General features: G+C 47.0%; 1 long non-coding RNA gene across 1 annotated transcript; it reads right to left on the reverse strand.

Moving 5' to 3' along the window:
• Positions 1 to 11239: 11239 nt before the first annotated feature.
• Positions 11240 to 14492, reverse strand: LOC123131113 (uncharacterized). The gene is made up of 4 exons (XR_006464064.1): positions 14052 to 14492; positions 13213 to 13856; positions 11990 to 12152; positions 11240 to 11511 (listed from the first exon to the last, which is right to left on the reverse strand). It is a non-coding gene; the product is annotated as an uncharacterized lncRNA (long non-coding RNA).
• Between the last annotated feature and the right edge of the window lie 803 nt (positions 14493 to 15295).

Genomic DNA, 15295 nt, shown 5'->3' on the forward strand with positions numbered 1-15295 from the left:
CATTCTGGTCGCGAACGTGTACATACATACTGGTCGATGCAGAGGCATGCACGTGTCGTAGTAGAGGCGCGCACGTAGCATGTACACATACGTACAGCGGCTAGTGTGCAAGAAAGAAAATACAGCCACGTACGTACATACGGGCAGGGTCTCGAACGCCTACTTGCGCATACGTATGGCCAGGGCTCTTGTACATGGCTGGGTCGGAACGGAGAAACTTCATCATCATCGTTTTCATGGGGAGGCAACGGAATGCGTCGTGTTCATCGGGAGGCAACGGAATGCGTGGGAGCCAACTGGCTTGGACGGAACAGCCGATGGAAACGAGGCCTGGGGTACCGCAGAACGGAGTAAACGGCCTTGTGTTCGACCGGCCACGTTCGAAACGGGATCCTGTTCATCGGGAGGGGTCTGGCGTACCATAAAACGGAGGAAACGGACCTCCTACAGTAGAAACGAGGGTCCTGTTGATCAGGAGGGGTGTGGCGTACCGCAAAACAGACGAAACGGACTTGTGTTGGAGCACTACGGTCGAAACGGGGGTCCTGTTCATCGGGAGGGGTGTGGCATCCACTGCCGCGTCTTCCCTGGCTCTGCGTCGTCCCCTTCCTAGGCCTCGCCGTCGTCCATCGTTGGTGCTCTCGGCGCGGCATGGTCAATGTGGTCAACGACCGACTTCCATCGGAAGAGTACTGTACATGGAGAGGCTGACAGCTGGGTCCACGGACGCAGCAAGGAAGTGCCTCCTTATTACGCGCAAAATAATTATTCCTCCACCTGATAGCAGGGACCCACCGGACGGGCCACCGTATTTCGCAAAAAAACATTTCCCCCTAACTGCTGGGACCCACCAGCTACATCTTCGCACGCAAGGAAGTGCGTCCAGGCAAAAAAAAATGATTCGCGCCCCTGACTGCTGGGACCCACCAGCTACATCTTTACAGGCAAGGAAGTGCCTGACAGTCGAGACCCACCTGGTCGAAGCATACGTAGCATTGTCATTCTGGTCGCGAATGTGTACATACATACTGGTCGATGCAGAGGCGTGCACATGTCATAGTAGAGGCGTGCACGTAGCATGTACACGTATGTACAGCGGCCAGTGTGCAAGAAAGAAAATACAGCCACGTACGTACATACAGGCAGGGTCTCGAACGCCTACTCGCGCATACGTATGGCCAGGGCTCTTGTACATGGCTGGGTCAGAACGGAGAAACTGCATCATCGTCGTTTTCATGGGGAGGCAACGAAATGCGTTGTGTTCATTGGGAGGCAACGGAACGCGTGGGAGCCAACCGGCTTGGACGGAACAGCCGATGGAAACGAGGCCTGGGGTACCGCAGAACGAAGGAAACGGCCTTGTGTTCGACCAGCCATGTTCGAAATGGGATCATGTTCATTGGGAGGGGTCTGGCGTACCATAAAACGGAGGAAACATACCTCCTACAGTAGAAACGAGGGTCCTGTTGATCAGGAGGGGTGTGGCGTACCGCAAAACCGACGAAACGGACTTGTGTTGGAGCACTACGGTCGAAACGGGGGTCCTGTTCATCGGGAGGGGTGTGGCGTACCGCAAAACAGGACTCCACGGGATACTGTTCATCTCCACCGTCGACCCCCTCTAGCCTCCACGGGCTACTGTTCATCCACCATCGACCTCCTCCAGCCTCCACCTACAACTGTTCATCCACGGGCTCCTGTTCATCCAGCCTCCATCGCGCGCTACTCCACCGGCTACTGTTCAACCAGCCCTCTCCACGGGCTCCTATTCAACCACCCCTCCATGGGCTACTGTTCATCCAGCCCTCCACCGTCTACTGTTCATCTAGCCCTCGACGGGGTGGTCCTGTTCATCAAGCCCTCCACGGGGTCCTGTTCATCCAGCCCCAACCGGCTCGATCAATCGGGGTCCTGTTCATCCAGAGACAACACCATGGGGTCCTGTTCATCCACCCCACCGGTAACTGTTCATCCAAACCCCCTAGCAACGCTCACTGTTCATCCAGAGGCAACATCAATCAGCTTCAGTTGGCAGCAGTAGCAAAGGAATCGCTCGATCGGGTTCAGTTAACAGCCATCGACCGATCGCCCAGGTTCAGTAACGCGTAGCCTGCAGTGCAATTGCTCGGGTTCAGTTAGAGCCCAACGCCTCGCTCGGGTTCAGTTAGAGCCCAACGCCTCGCACCCACGTGTGTGCTTGTACGAGAGAAACGTGCATCCCTCGGCCCCCATTTTCTGTCATGATTTTTGGTCATAGAAGTAGGACCCCACCACATCTATGATGATACCGGGTTTTGTCACAATTATCATCATAGAAGTGTCATAAGTATGACAGAAAAAAAATTTGTTCGGCCCAAAATTTCGTGGATGTGTCTTTTTGGTGTAGTGAGGGCACCGTTGATTGCCGGCAAAACATTGAGATGCCTGGTTTTTAAATACTAGTAAATCAAAAATTGTGTTAACCATTCACGTGACGCCACATGTCTTGGTTTTAATGGCTGTAGGAGGTGCTGTGCGGACATCTGCTTGACCTTGACTGAACAGGAGGCGTGCGAGCGTCGTCCGGTGCGCAGGCTGACCGAGAGGCATGCAAGCTGTACTCGAGTACGGAGGCTCACCGGGAAGCGTGCGAGCTGTATGCTGCGCAGGCTCACTGGGAAGCGAGCCCTTTGACTTCCATGGCCGCCCGCCTTCCTCGCATCCTCTCCAGTAATGGCGCCCAAGCCGTAGTTTAATTCTCTTTTTAAATATAAAACACTCATCGCAAATGTTTTAGTTAGAACACCCGTATGCAAACCGACAGCTTCCACAGGAAGCCAAGAGAAAATGTGCCAAGCAGGATTTCTGCAGCGCTTGATCGCAAACGTTTTAGATAGAGCACCTGTATGCAAAACGAGAGCAGCGCAGGATTTGTGCATCCCTTCAACGCAAACGGTTGTTTTGGATGACCCGTGTGCAACCACGTACAAACAATTTGGTAAGATGTGTCAATCCTTGTAACACTGCTATTTATCAAAATCCAGTAATTAAGCATATATTCATAGATTAAGCAGTCGTTCTTAATTTATACAAACAGTTGAACTCGATAGCTGAACCGACCTAACTTTTCCCCAATTGTTGCAAACCAAGTACTGAAATAGCTAGTTCAACTATATGTACTAGCTAATTTTAAGTACGTTATACAGTTCCACCACCTCTATAGTCAGATGAACTGAAAAAATAGCCCCTAAATACTACTACTACTACTACTGCGGAGGGGCTTTGTACTACTTCCGGCTGCCTCTCCTCTGCCGAGCGCGCTCAGTAAGAGGCGAAGGAGGAGGAGCCTACCGACAAGCTGGGCAACACAATGCGGTGCCTGCCACTAATGCAGCTTCAGCGATGCTCACCTCGAACGCCCTCTGCCGCTCCAGACGACCCCTCTCGAAGCAGTGGTTCTCCTCGTAGATCTCCTGATTCCTCGCTCAAGGTTTCGGACTTGAAATGCCCGAATCTTTTCAACATCCAGCACCACTACAAGGTCTGGGGTAGCGACAAAAACAAACTGAAGATGAAGGAAGAGAGCAATAAGGACAAGAACGCCTGGCACTGTGTGTGGCATTAGAGACTGGATGAACAACATGTCAAGTACGCGCCCATGGACGCGTACACAAGCTAAGAGATGTACATGCGGATCGTTGACATGAGGAACTGTCTTCTTCCTGACAAAGACGAGGGATCGAGCCACATAGCAGTGGCGGGAGTGTCACAAGAAGTAGATGACTAGACGATCATTTCTTCCACTTCATAATGCATGCAATTGTTTATTGAGGTGTGTGCGAATGATCTGTATAGTCACTTATGTAATTGGATGTTTATTTCAGTTATATATATGTATATATATACATGTTATTCTACTACAGACAGCAATTCACACAGCTTATTAGCAGCAATCGTCTGTGTTATTATTGGTCTTCGCACACATTTCAGATTACGGACATGTTTGCCACGTATCACACACATCTTGTTCGGTTGAACCGTTTCCATTGCGTTGCGTAATCACACACAGGTAATCCCAGTGAACCGTATGCTGTATATCGGACACGCCTTCATCTGGATGCTCGTTTCTTTTGTGCCTCCTCATCCCAAACAGTTAATTGAGCTGAACCGTATGCCCTGCATCGCACACGCAACTAAATTCTGAACCATGTTTGAAACATCTGTCATCGCAAACGTTTTGCACCTTTTTGACGGTTTTTTACACCACCGTTTGCGATTATGGCATCGCACACAGTTTCGTCGAAGGGTCTCTCATCATAGTGTCGCGTTTGGCCATCCTGCAGTAGTGCATGTTCCTCAGACTATGAGATTATGCAACTCCCTAATACCGGAGGAACACTTAGTGTGCTATCAAACGTCACAACATAAATGGGTGATTATAAAGATGCTCTACAGGTGTCTCCGAAGGTGTTTGTTGGGTTGGCATAGGTCGAGATTAGGATTTGTCACTCCGTGTTTCAGAGTGGTATATCTCTGGGCCCTCTCGGTAATGCTCATCACTATAAGCCTTGCAAAAAATGCAACTAATGAGTTAGTTGTGGGATGATGCATTACGGAAGGAGTAAAGAGACTTGCCGGTAACGAGATTGAGCAAGGTATTGAGATACCGACGATCGAATCTCGGGCAAGTAACATACCGATGACAAAGGGAACAACGTATGTTCACTACTAGGGAAAAGCCTAGCAGCAGCGCGGGTTTTAGGCCTATCAGTAGCGCGGGACGATGCGCTACTGATAAGGCGCTACATGTAACTTGTAGCAGTAGCGCCTGTCATCCCACGCTACTGCTATATACATGGATAGCAGCAGCGCGCTTTGGTGAAGAGCGCTGCTTATATTATCTGCAGCGCTTTTCATAGGGAAGCGCTACTGCTAAGGCGGCGCTACTGCTAACTTTGTTCCCTCGCTACTACTAGTTTTATTAGTTTTTTTCTGCATATTTGTTTTGTATTTGAATAGGCTTTATTCAATAATCTTTAGCATATCATACACATACAAATGTAATCATAACATATACATACAACTAGTCTCATCAAATCATTGCATCATCATAATCATTCGTCCAACACAAAGTGGTCTCTCATCATCATCTCGAAAATAGCGATACAAGTCTCAATTACTTGCAACTACATCATCATCCATCTAAACAATGATATACGCGAGAAGAGCTATCACTTTGAGTGAGAGCGGAACTATGTAGTACATGAGTTCGTATCCCTCTCTCACATTAGCATGAACCTAAACTAACTACTGCCTGTCGCTCGGAAACCGGAAACCGGTACACCTGGGCCTGACACTTCGGCCACTCGTCGTATATATACTCCTGGCATAGCACTTCTTCACCAATGATGATCTATGCACCGCATCGTCACATGAGTCGATGATATGCAACATATATAGTTGAGCAACAGAAAGAGCCAGACTTGGCAAAAATAGAAGCAACATATCATAAGCATAAATAACAAAGTTGATCGTACCCAAAATTCCCTAAGTAGAGTGATCATCGCTAGTCGAGGAGGACGGTTTAATTACATCACAAATAAATTTTCGTTGTGCATAACTCAAAGTTTCGTCATACAAAAAGTATGGACTAAACAGACACATTGTCATATATCGACAATCACTCCATGTCGTGCCATCCATCCAAGTCAGGGAGATAGTCCGCGAGCCTAGTGAAAGGCTTCAGGTCGAGACACTGAGAGGCTACCTGTGTTCGGACGTCTTCCCACGACATTTGTCCTTCTTCGTAGAATATCCCTATTTTTCCGACAACCTCCTTCATGATGATTTGGGAAAGTTCAAGCTGGATGTGACAGAACTCAGCTCGAAGTCGATGATCCTTGATATCTCCTACATTCTTTGCCCATTGCAGAATATGGGCATCGCCGGATGTAGGTGACGTGCGAAGGTTCTGGTGATCCCGTCTGTACTCCGGCATGTGGTGTAGGACATAGAATCCATCATTAAGAGAATCATTCGGTTGCTGGATGCAGCAGGAGTTGGTTTTATGGCCGAAGGCGGGCATGCCGCCCCTTCTCTTCTTTTCCTTGACCTCTCCACCCCGTGCGTCATAGTAAAACATAGCACTGTCGAGAACATCCTCGATGTGGGTGTAATCCTTTTTGTTAATGTTCTTCGACGAGTCCAAGTAAAGATCATTGGAGTATCAAGGGTAGAGGATGATGAGGACGATGCACCCACCACTGCGCAAAATAAGTACACCTCAAATTAATTAGCCTCCACCGTGCAAATGAATGATTGAAATCGAAGAAAGGATATCCGCGCAGATGGCTTATAGGGGATGATAAGGCATGAGAATCGCCTCCTTGTCCTTATTGGCGAGCAAGAAACTGACGATGTATTCCCTCGCGTATTCACGGTGCTTTGCACAGACTCCCAAGAAGCTCTTGTGCATCAAGTACGGGTCAGTGACACAGATATGAGGTATCTGCTCAACCCCGATGATGTAGTTCATGTGCAAGGCATAAAGGCGGACAAACGTAAAATCCAGCTTCTTCATGTGAAACATGTCAAATATGTAATCAAATCGAAGGAAGAACTTCTCTGCGTGGAATGTGTCGACGTACGATAATTGTCGCAGAACGTTAACCACGTAGAGTGGGTATCCTGGATCTTTTGAGGCGATGAGGCCTTTCTCTACCCGCAGCACATCGTCATCAAGTCTCCTTAGATCGCCGAATCTGGCCCCTAGCACTTCTGCAGGTAGGATTGGTTCACCGGGGATATGCCATTTATCCGCACCGGGGATATCTATACGGTCTTGAACCCAAGGCTGCTGAGGCGGCTGGATCATAGAATCAGCTTTTTTGCCTTTCCTCGATCTCTTCCTAGACTTCTTTACTACCAGAAGGTCGTCCATAATACGTTCAGCCTCCGGAGACGGCAATTCAGGCACCGACTCATGACGCTCAAACCCTGAGTAGGCGCTAGTATAGACATACTGTTGAGTGCCATCGTCATCCTCATCCTCATCCATGGCGACGCATCAGCGACTAATGGAGCCTCTTCCTTACCCCGTACGCTATCACCCAACCCGACACCTGACGCTAATTGGGTAGGTGGGGTGTTGATGTTCATACCTTGCTGAGGCTGCGTGCTTGTGGGCGTGCTCCCGGCCGCCTCCAGTCGAAGCAGACTCTTTGGCCACAACAGGACCCACCCATTGCAACAATCACCAAGCCACCAGGGGGTCTCGTCGTCATCCCCCCTAGTACCAGAGGTGGCAAATTCTCGTGGCCCGGTTTGACACTGGCCACGGAAACCTTGAAGACGTTTGGGGGGATCAGCCGGCTGTGGAACAATGGTTCCTTCGGTTTCATTATCGTCGCCTTCCCCACGTCCACCTTCTAGTCGCCGATGGTGTACAATATGGTGCACGAGATCTTGTCGGCCTGCAAAGAAAAGTCTGCAACGTGAGACATCCGAAAGGCAACGAAAACGGGAGATTATACATTTATTGAAGGGGGCCGGTGTGATAGATACCGTAAGGGTGTCGAGCTCAGCCAAAGACGAAGCACCACCAAGCACGTCCGGTGCGGGAGCCGGTGCGGGAGCAGGTGCAGCTATAGGTGCTGGTGCAACGCTAGTCGAGCTGCTTCCCAAGAAGTCAGCAAGGGGAAAGTCCGCTGCATTTTTTTCTGGATTTTGCCTGGTCCAATTGAAAACGGGCGGAACCAAGGAAGTATAAATATCTACAACCACCTGTTTTGCGGCAGCTACCGTTGTTGCGACTGTTTGAGTTGATTTCTTCTCAACCGCAATCTCAACCTTCTTGTCGATGTTTTCTTTAGTTAACCTCCGTCTTTCCTTTCTCTCCTCCGTGGTCTCCGGTAGTACTTCTTCCACATGGCGCCGTCTCCGACACCGTGCATGCATCCATACGACGGTCGAGTCTCCACCTGGAGTCGTTTCAATATGTTCAACGCCTAGTTGAATGGAGTGTCCCACTTAGGCCTCGCCAACGCCTCAGACGGCGAGTAGCTTTCGGCCGCAATCCTGTGCTGCTCTCTCTACAAAAGGCACAAGGATCATTTTCAAATATTACTAACGTGCAATCAAATTGATCAGAAACTAAAATTACCAGCAGTCTCATGAACTCCGTCGTGACCGCATTCGTCTAGAAAACCTTCTTCACTGGGTCCCAACGGTGCCGGGCCCTGAGCACGTCACGCTCCTGCGGGACGGTGAAATCCGCCAAGGGGTCTGGGATGCCTAGACTCGCGGCTTCCGCGTCCTCCTTGGCCCATTTGGACCTCTTCCCGCCATAACCACGACTTCCGAGGTGGTGGCTCCCAATGTTCCTCTCTTGAAGCCCCTTCATGTACTTAGACTTTTTTTTGGCAACTTCGGCCTCGCAAGCCGCCTTGAATATTTGAAACTGCCCTTCCGTCATTGTCGGATAATCCTTTACAATCTCGAAGTAGGGTTCCTTCTTGTTTACGATCCGATATTTCACCCTTGTTTTCCAAACGGCCAACGCGTCGCTAAACTTGGTCATGGCGTGTTTCTTTATCTTCTTCATTGCTGGGTCCTTATCTGGATCTTTATAATCCTTTTCATTCTGGCCCGGGAACAAGAATATCTGGTGCAGCTTCTTTAGGAGGGAGGGCCTCATATTATCTATCTTCTGTAGTTTCTCATCGTTGATGGTGGCGGTTGTCCGTACGATGCATCCTATTTGATTGCCGTAGCACACGCGTGCTTCCTCGGGCGCTTTTGGATCAAAATTGCCGTCGTCCACCTCCATGACCACCAGTCTAGTAGTCTTGAGCTTGTTAGGAAGTCGTTGCCTCTTTGCTTTCGGTTCTACACCGGCTCCGCTAGTCTCGGCGCCAGTCTCAGTCTCAGCGCCGGTCTCGATGTCGGTCTCAGTCTCAGCATCGGTCTCAGTGTCAGCGTCGGTCTGCGTGTCTGTCTCAGTCCCCGATGCGACCGGTAGGCCCAGCAACATCATCGGTTGATCGTCGGCAAGGCTCAAAAATTCGTCTGCCGCTAGGTAGACGTTGTCGCAATAACCAGAACCCTGTCCTTCATCGTTGGTAGCCATGTTTCCTACGATTAAATCTAGTTAATTAATTCTAGACCTAAGAAAATGAATAATGACATAAAAAGGCCTATGTTTTGCAAGAACGTTTACTCCTTCCCAGTGCGGCAAATCCCGGGCACTCGATATGTCCTAGTTTGTAGCACAAATCATGCCAAAATTCACGGAAAATTTCGGCATGACCTTTTCTAAAAAGTGGACAAATCGAGAACCTGAAATTTACCGGAACGGAAATGAATCAACATTCCTGCAAAACATAGGCCACTCAGCTTCATTCCATGGAAACAACAAAAGGCCACTTGGGCACAATCGAAACATGGGAAAACACAATTGAGGAATTTGCTTATATCCTGACCACATCAAATTTGCATGTCCTAGTGTTTGACACTTCAAGAAAATCTACACAAATCTAATGCTCTCTGGAACTCAATTCAAAAACCAAATATAGATTATATTTAGTTAACTACTAAACTAAACTTTACTCTAAACTAAACCCTACTGCCCTAATTAACATCTAGTTAAATAAACTCAATTCAAAAACTAAACCCTACTGAACTAATTAACATCTACATTATCTACTACTTAACATCTATTATTACCATAACTAAAAAACATCAACATTATCTACTACTTAACATTAACATCTATTAACTAAAAAGGATGGGTGGGGCTTACAAAGAGGGCAGAGACGGTGGCGGGGAGGTGCTCGACGACGGAGGTAGGGGCAGCGAGGGTGGGCTCAGTATTGAAACGCGGCGGTCCTGGCGGGCTCGAAGGTGGTGAGGTCGAGGGCGGCGGCGGTGAGGTCGAGGGAGGCGACGGTGAGGTCGAGGGCGGCCCGAGAGGCGGCGTCGGTGAGGCTGGGCGGCCTCGGGCGGCGGCCGTGAGGATGAGCGCGGCGTCGATGCCGGCAGGAGACAGCGGCGAAGTGGGGGCGACGGCGAAGTGGAGGAGACGGCGGCGAAGCGGGCGAGGGATCGATTTGGGGGAGAAGTGATGGTCGGGGGGAAACCATTTTTGGTTAAGTCAAAAGTAACGGTAGCGCGTTACAGAAAACGCGCTATAGCTAAGTTAGCTATAGCGCGTTTCAAAGAATGCGCTACTGCTACGTCTTCCTCATTTTTTCCCTTTTTCATTTATTTCTCTTTACATTTTATATTTTTCCTTTCTCCTTTTTCTATTTCTTTTATTTTCATTTACTTTTCTATTCGTTTTTCATTTTATTTTATTTTCGTTAGCAGTAACGCTTTAAGCATAAACGCGCGGCTATAAGTATATTAGCGGTAGCGCGGTTTCTGGAAGATCGCTACTGCTATGTGTAGCCCATCGGCTAAGTGATTGGAATTTTAGTAATAGCGAGTTTTCCGTGAGACGCACTACTGATATATGTCCATCTGTAGCGCACTTATTTTGCACGCACTACTGCTGTCTAGCAGTAGCGTGCTTTTTTAACAAGCGCTACTGCTAAAGTTGTGTGTATAACGTTTTCCCTAGTACACTACACCACGGTAGAGCTTTCGTGACACGCCAATGTATCGGCATAGGGTACCTTTGCCGACATATAAGTTGTAGCTAACACCAATGCTGAGAGAAGATGAAAGAGTCAGAGGACTTGCTGCGGGGAAAGGTATTGCCGACAGTTGTTTACTTCCCGACACTTTTTCAGTCGATATACACCCTACTTACGCCGACAGATGGTATGTCCACGTACACCCTACCTACGCTGACACTTTTTCAGACAAGATACACCCTACCTACGCCGACAGATAGCCTGTCCACATACACCCTACATATGCCGACACTTTATTAGCCACGTACACCATACCTATGCCAACAGATAGTCTATCAACAAATACCCTACCTATAGTGACAGATATTGCCTTTGCCGGCATATAAATTGCTGGTAAAGTGATGTGCAGCAAAAACAATATACATATATATAATTATCTATATAATTATTAATGTCACAACCATAAGCAGGTTCAAGATGAACACATACTGCATAACAATGAAGATATGTTTAGAAACATGCATATACACTGAACGCAAGTTGACGAACACAACAATCTTAACAAAGCATAGTTTTGACCATCTTAACAATCAACCAGAACACACAAGTCACAAAAGGATGAGCACTATTTGCTGGTACAAGAGACTTCAGCTAGATGGTATATCTCCATAACACACAAGTCACAAAAGGATGAGCACTATTTGCTAGTACCAGAGACTTCAGCTAGATGGTGTAGCTCCAGAACAAACAAGTATGTATCCACATGCATAGAGTGCAAGCTCCAAAATATCCGAAACATCAAATTGTCTTGAAGACACATAAGACCCATGATTACAGGTTGGTTGGAACATAAACACTGCAAAGTCATCACGTCCATGTGCACCAGTTAGCTAAGTGCCTGAAATTTTTCACAAAAAATTGTCAAGAAACTGGAATCAATCCAAGTTGCTCAAAGCTCATATGTGGATTAACACATATTTGATCAATAAATCTTCATGATATCATAGTTAACAATATAGTTTGTACAGAAGTTATAATTGGATCACATGGTACTATATAGAACTATGTTCATGTGCTTGCACTTTTATCAAGGATGAAGGCATTGACCATCCAAAACAGAGTTCCTACAACCTAGTAGCTTATTTTATAGCCCAGTACATAAGCATTCACTACAGAAAAGACAACCTCTTTTGCAACCTCTCTAGATTTTCATGATTACAAGCTACATAACCACGGATAGAAAAGGAAACCATGACACATATATACACAAAGCAATTTAGTGTTAACACATAGGCTAGCCAACCTTGCAAAGTTACATTATAGAAACTGTTATGCAATAGCATGTGAGCTAATTACTACTGAAACAAAAAATGTACCTAGTAGTAGCCCACTACAAGTCGTGGCCCTGGTTCCCGGTGAGGTAGCCTTTCCATCCACCATTTGTTTTCTGCTGCATGTGCGCGACCATGTTTCCCAGGGAGGTAGTCATCCGTTCTCTACCCATTGCTCATGCTGCATGCTGGTGGTCGTAGTTCCCGGCTATTGTCGGCAAGACTAAATGAATTAGTAATTTGTTTCTCATCAGGCATTGTAATTATGACAACTATATGTAATCACTCTACTTGCATCTATTTTTTACTCTAACCAGCGAGCGTGCACGTGCAATGCACGTAATACCAAATGAAGATATTTTCTCATTCATCCTAGTTAAGAGGCAATTATTCAAACAAAATCTACAAAAATATATAATAAATATACTACACATTCACAACATTGCATAGCATTCACAACTCCCTAAATACTCCTTCCGTCCCAAATAAGTGTCTCAACTTTAGTACAACTTTGTTACAAAGTTGAACACTTATTTTGGGACAGAGAGTAATACGGAATTGCCATTAACCACAAACTACAAAGTCTACACGAAATAACCTAAAACTACGAAGTCCAAAAATAATATTCTAGTTTTATCTGAAAGAGTGAAAGAATAGTATATAGTTATAATTAACAAAAAGATAATTTCTACAATATAAGCTTGATACAGATAGAGGTAACTATCAAGGATGACATGTCAAATTACAATGTAGATAGAGCATAATGCAGTATGTAAAAATATTCTTATATGCAGAGTGATCCCGAGAGAAACAATGGCAAAGCACTGACTAGCATGCGCTTGTATAACAAAGTAGGATCCCAGATCAACCCACAAAGAAATAAAAAGTCCGGGAAATATAAATCATGGAAGATGCAGAGGCTGAGGAACCATCTTCCATTATCTAACAAATAAGATAAGCATATGAGTAGAACAAATGGAAGTTTTGGATCCATGACCATTGGTGATATCTCCAGTCATTGCAAACTTCACACATATCATGACGGCAGAAACAAAAATAATGTTCCGACAGAACAATGTTTAGGCACTCGAGCATGCTGATAAAATTTAATATGCTAGAACAAAGGTAGGCAATTTTGTAAAAGTAATGGTTTCGGTGAAGGTCATATTAGCCCATGGGTTAACCACAATAGCAACCAATCAGTCCATGGAGTAACCAAAATAATAACATCCACTACAGAGTGGATGGGTAGGGAGCGAGCGACAAACCTGAAATAGTGTTACCGGGCCATGGGGATGACCTTGCGACATTGTGGTTGTCGAACCATCATGCCTGCTGAAGCTCCTTCTGCACCATCTCTTTTCCTTGCCTTCAACAATCACAAAATTAAGCACAAGCTGACAACATCATAATAAATGAATTTTTCTTCAATAATAAACTAACTTGCAGTACAGTTCTACAAGCAGTTAAGACAATAAAGCCATAGGAGAAGATTTGGAAACATAGAAGTACAGGGAGATTGAAAACACAAGCCTGATATGTTCTTCGTAACAGATAATTTTGATTATTTGTTCTAAAGCATACTGACTGAACTGAACCAAACTGAATTATACTGATTAATTCTGGACTGACAACGCTCTTCCAATATATCAACCAGGAAACAATTCGAAGATATACAAATAAGATCAACCTGAGCAGTTTACTTGCTACTCACAAGAGATACAAAATTTCAAATTGGCTTCAAGAAATAACATCATTGGTACATCTATGCCTTATGGTGAAGGGTGTCGCTAATGGTCAAATATATTACACTTCATCGAGAAACATCAGAACACCGAAGGAAATATTTTTTTATGGTACCAGCTTGAAGTTCAGATATCATTTTGTTGAACACCTATCCACCTGTATGACACTGCACATCAGAAAAAAAAAAGAACCATCACATACTCTAAATAATTTATTAAAATGTCACATTAATTTAGGGTACACGATATAAAAAGTCCAAGTGTGTGCCTAATTGACTTCAAGACCATTAGAAAATAAGGTGTGCGGCTCTTACACATCCTCACGTATAGAGAAGGAAATCTCAGGATGATTTGATGCTTACCTCAGGGCACGGCGACGGCTGGCTTCGAGAGGGGTGCAGCTCAAAGGGGATGGATCCCCAGCAGCAGCAGGTCCCGTTGCAGATCCGGCAGCAGCGAGAGCCCAGAGATGGAGCCCCGGCAATAGCAGGTGCATCAGCGGGAGCCAGGAGATGGGGCCCCGGCAGCAGCAGGGACGGGTATTGGCGAGGACGACGGCTGGATGTCGACGGTCGGCCCGAGGACGGCACCTGTATCTGGATCTCGAGGACGGCGGCTCGGTCTCGGGATGGAGCTCGGGGGGTAGGGTTGGAGCGCAATGACGGGTGGATGTCGGGGTGGAGCTCGAGCACGGGGGAATGCTAGCTCCGACACGACGGCTTGATGACAGGGTGGAGCACGAGGCCGGCGGTAGGATTGTGGATCGAGAACGGGGCGGCGGCGGGAGCCACTGGTTAGGTTTGTGGAGTCGGGTTCGAGTTGGGGCTTGGGGATATTTTGCACGAACACCCAAAAAATTCCCCCCTCGCGCGGAAATCGCGCGCCACAAGTTTCCAACCTTTAGTCCATTGACACGTGTCCATCTATGCCAACACCTAGTCCGTGTGCATACACCCTATGTACACCGACACATTTTAGGTTGCTAACACTACAAAAAAAAGACACATCCGTGACATTTTGGGCAGAACGAATTTTTTTCTGTCATACATATGACACTTCTATGACGATAATTGTGACAAAACCCGGTATCATCATAGATGTGGTGAGCTCCTACTTCTATGACAAAAAATCATGTCAGAAAATGGGCTTTTCGTCCTGGGCGGGCCGTAGACGCAGCTGCGTGACATTCTTTGGGCCGTCCACGATGGAAAAAACTGTGGTAGAAGCGAGGGCGAGGAAAATTTCGGGGAGTTCCCGGTTACGGTGGGAGGTCGGGGGCCGAGCGATGCGCGTTTCTCTCGTACACATACGCGCGTGTGTGCGAGGCGTTGGCTCTAATTGAACCCGAGCGAGGCATTGGTCTCTAACTGAACCTGAGCGATTGCACTACAGGCTATGCGTTACTGAACCCGAGCGAGGTGTTGGTCTCTAACTGAACCCGAGCTATTGCACTGCAGGCTATGCGTTACTGAACCCGAGCGATCGATCAATGGCTGTTAACTGAACCCGATCGAGCGATTCCTTCGCTACTGCTGCTAACTGAAGCCGATCGATGGGATGAACCGTGAGCGTTGCGGGGGAAGGGGGGTTGGATGACTAGTGAGCG

Source organism: Triticum aestivum, chromosome 6A, assembly GCF_018294505.1.
Source record: "Triticum aestivum cultivar Chinese Spring chromosome 6A, IWGSC CS RefSeq v2.1, whole genome shotgun sequence".
NCBI classification, from domain to species: Eukaryota; Viridiplantae; Streptophyta; class Magnoliopsida; order Poales; family Poaceae; genus Triticum; species Triticum aestivum.